Raw genomic sequence first — 4,604 nt, 5'->3', positions numbered from 1 at the left:
CATCAAAAAGTAGTAGAAACTTCATTTTCCTTCAAGACAACTTTCTTCATGGACCGATAGAATAATTCCGGTTTGAAATGTACTGAACCAGGCGCGTACGGCCAGACGCTTCCATTTAAAGTAGAAGATGCATCGTTTAACATGAAATTGTTTGATACCGTACTTAACACAGTGGTTTGTACACTGGCTTGTTTTACGCAGTTTATATATATATACACTGACTGACAGTGACAATGCAACACCAAGGAGGAGTGGTTCGAAAGGGATGAAAGCTGGGGAAAAAACAGAGACGGCACGGACGAATAATTGATGTTTATTTCAAACCGATATGCAGGTTACACAATGCGCACGGCATCGACTCAGTAGGATGTAGGACCACCGCGAGCGGCGATGCACGCAGAAACACGTCGAGGTACAGAGTCAATAAGAGTGCGGATGGTGTCCTGAGGGATGGTTCTCCATTCTCTGTCAACCATTTGCCACAGTTGGTCGTCCGTACGAGGCTGGGGCAGAGTTTGCAAACGGCGTCCAATGAGATCCCACACGTGTTCGATTGGTGAGAGATCCGGAGAGTACGCTGGCCACGGAAGCATCTGTACACCTCGTAGAGCCTGTTGGGAGATGCGAGCAGTGTGTGGGCGGGCATTATCCTGCTGAAACAGAGCATTGGGCAGCCCCTGAAGGTACGGGAGTGCCACCGGCCGCAGCACATGCTGCACGTAGCGGTGGGCATTTAACGTGCCTTGAATACGCACTAGAGGTGACGTGGAATCATACGCAATAGCGCCCCAAACCATGATGCCGCGTTGTCTAGCGGTAGGGCGCTCCACAGTTACTGCCGGATTTGACCTTTCTCCACGCCGACGCCACACTCGTCTGTGGTGACTATCACTGACAGAACAGAAGCGTGACTCATCGGAGAACACGACGTTCCGCCATTCCCTCATCCAAGTCGCTCTAGCCCGGCACCATGCCAGGCGTGCACGTCTATGCTGTGGAGTCAATGGTAGTCTTCTGAGCGGACGCCGGAAGTGCAGGCCTCCTTCAAGCAATCGACGGGAAATTGTTCTGGTCGATAATGGAACAGCCAGGGTGTCTTGCACATGCTGAAGAATGGCGGTTGACGTGGCGTGCGGGGCTGCCACCGCTTGGCGGCGGATGCGCCGATCCTCGCGTGCTGACGTCACTCGGGCTGCGCCTGGACCCCTCGCACGTGCCACATGTCCCTGCGCCAACCATCTTCGCCACAGGCGCTGCACCGTGGACACATCCCTATGGGTATCGGCTGCGATTTGACGAAGCGACCAACCTGCCCTTCTCAGCCCGATCACCATACCCCTCGTAAAGTCGTCTGTCTGCTGGAAATGCCTCCGTTGACGGCGGCCTGGCATTCTTAGCTATACACGTGTCCTGTGGCACACGACAACACGTTCTACAATGACTGTCGGCTGAGAAATCACGGTACGAAGTGGGCCATTCGCCAACGCCGTGTCCCATTTATCGTTCGCTACGTGCGCAGCACAGCGGCGCATTTCACATCATGAGCATACCTCAGTGACGTCAGTCTACCCTGCAATTGGCATAAAGTTCTGACCACTCCTTCTTGGTGTTGCATTTGCTCTGTCAGTCAGTGTATATCAAATAACTTGTCCTGACTGGTTCATCATCGCCGAGCCAAAACTACTGGATATAAAGACATGAAATTTTGGAGATACATTCATATTAACATGTAGGTGCTCTCTAAGAAAGGATTTTTGGATATTCCGTCGCTAAGGGGGTGGAAAGAGGGATGACATTTTAAAATGAGATCTCAAAACTTTAAAAGTTTACAGATGTAAAAATTGGTATTTGGAATCTACTTTAAATATAAGGAAACACGTCTTTTTTGTTTTCGGAAAATCCCAATAGGAGGGGAGGAAAAAATGGTTGAATGCCTTTAATGAGGATTCTTATATCTCAGAAACAGAAGATATTACAGACCTGAAATTGGTATTTGTGATCTCTTTAAAAATAAAGAAACACGTATTTTTTTGTTTTTAGAAAATCCAATTAATGGGAAGGTAAGGGGGGGGGGGATGTTTAAAATGAGTGTATCTATATCTCAAAACTTTTAAATGTTACAAATTTAAAAACTGGTATTTAGAATCTCCTTTTAAAATAAAGAAACACGTATTTTTTGTTTTCGGAAAATCCCAATAGGAGGGGTGAAAAGGGGTGAAAAAAGGGGTTGAATGCCTTTAATGAGGATACTTATATCTCAGAAACATAAGATATTACAGACCTGAAAATTGGTATTTGGGATCTCCTTTAAAAATAAAGAAACATGAATTTTTGTTTTTGAAAAAAAACAATTAATGGGGAGTGAAAAGGGGTGAACTTTTTAAATGAGTGTATTCATATCTCAAATCTTTTAAAGTTTACAGATGTAAAAATTGGTATTTAGAATCTCCAGAAAAAAAAAATATTTCTGGAAAATCCCAATAGGAGTGGTGAAAAAGGGTGAAAAAGGGGTTGAATGCCTTAAATGAGGATACTTATATCTCAGAAACAGAAGATATTACAGCTCTGAAAATTGGTATTTGGGATCTCCTTTGAAAGTAAAGATACGCGTATTTCTTGTTTTTGGAAAATCCAGTTAATGTGGATTAAACAGGAATGACAAATAGGGGTGAATTTTTAGAAAGAATAGGCTATATCTACAGTATACCTCAGAAACGTAAAATGGTACAGACGTAAAAATTGGTATTTGGATTCTCCTGTAAAACTAAAGAAATATAGGGGATTTGTTTTTGGAAACTCCACTTAAGGGGAACTAAAAACGGCGCGAATTTTTTTTGCTATTTGATTTACGTCACACTGACACAGATAGGTCTTATGGCGACGAAGGTACAGAAAAGGCCTAGGAATGGGAAGGAAGCGGCCGTGGCCTTAATTTAGGTACAGCCCCAGCATTTTCCTGGTGTGAAAATGGGAAACCACGGAAAACCATCTTCAGGGCTGCCGACAGTGGGGTTCGAACCCACTATCTCCCGGATGCGAGCTCACAGCTGCGCGTTCCTAACCGCACGGCCAACTCGCCCGGTGAAATTTTAAAATGAGCATTTCTACAGTATATCTCAAAAACTTAACATGTTTCCAAAGTGAAGAATAGTATTTTTATCTCTATTAAAAATAAAGAAACATATATTTTTTTCTGAAAGGCCACTTGGGTGGAGAGGTAAAAGTGACTGAAAATGGGGTTGAATTATTTTAATTATGATACTCATATCTAGAAAGCTGATGATGTTACAGACGTGAAATTTGGTATTTGGAATCTTCTTTAAAAATAACGGAAGATGTATTTTTTTTCGGAAATCCACCTAAAGGGGGAAGGGAAATTGAAAAATTAGTTGAATTATTTGTATGAGGATACTATTATCTCAGAAACGAAAGATTTTGCAGACGTGAAAATTGGTATTTGGAATCTGCTTTAAAATTAAAGAAACACTTATTCTCGGAAAATCCAATGAAGGAAGGGGGGGGGGGAGGTGAAAGAATTGAAAAATTAATTGAATTAGTTGCATGAGGATACTTCCATCTAATAAAAACAAAAGTTGTTACAGACGTGAAAATTGGTATTTGGATATCCTTTAAAAACAAATAAAAAAGTTTTTTGGGGTCGGGGTGAAAAGGAGTTGAATTCCTTTTATGACAAATATCACGAAAACTAAAGATGCTAGAGTCGTGATAATTGGTACTTAGAAGATCCTTTACTATTAAAGAAACAAGTAATTTTTAACAGAAAATTCACTTAAGGGGGGAGGGGGGTAAGTGAGTGTGAAAGGAATTGAAAAAAGTGAATCCTTTTTATGGGGATACTTATACACTTAAGAAAATGGAAATTGCAACACCATGAAGGTATTGGTCTTTTGTGTTGGTTTTCAAGATGTGGAACGATGCCATGTAGGTATGTAAACGATCAAAGTTTCAGACCCATTGGATTGTTGCTACAGGTCTCCCCACGTGATTGGTCGTGGAGGAATCAAGGAGGTGAAAGACTCTGGTGTAGCGTAGTTGACTTTCAGTCTGTGCAGTGAAGTGTTTCCCGTCAAACATGCCTCCACGACAACTGCCGCCGTTTGAGAGGGCTCGGATAATTGGGCTGTGTGAGGCTGGATTATCGCTAAGGACTGTCGCTGCACGTGTTGGCCGACAGGCATCTACGGTACACGCGTATGGCAGCAGTGGTCAAATGAAGGTACCCACACTCGTAGACCTGTCTCAAGCCCAGCGCTACAGACAACTGTGAGGGAGGATCGCCGCATCATTCGGATGGCCCGGATGGAACCCCATGCAACAGCAGCACAAATTCGAGCAGCTGTGGCACCCCACGTTACACAACAAACAGTTGGTAATCACCTGCGTGCAACTGGCTTGCGAGCCCGTGTCCCTGCAGAAGGTGTTCCATTGACCCCACAACAGCGACGTGTAAGGCTGGCCTGGTGTCGAGAAAGATCGACGTGGGTCGACGAATGGTATAGGGCCGTCTTTAGTGATGAATCGCGCTTCTGTCTTGCATGCAGTGATCGCCGGGATCGTGTGCGCCGACTTGCCTGGGAGAGAGA

This window comes from Anabrus simplex, chromosome 7 (genome assembly GCF_040414725.1).
Source record: "Anabrus simplex isolate iqAnaSimp1 chromosome 7, ASM4041472v1, whole genome shotgun sequence".
NCBI lineage: Eukaryota > Metazoa > Arthropoda > Insecta > Orthoptera > Tettigoniidae > Anabrus > Anabrus simplex.
This window is presented reverse-complemented; position numbering follows the sequence as displayed.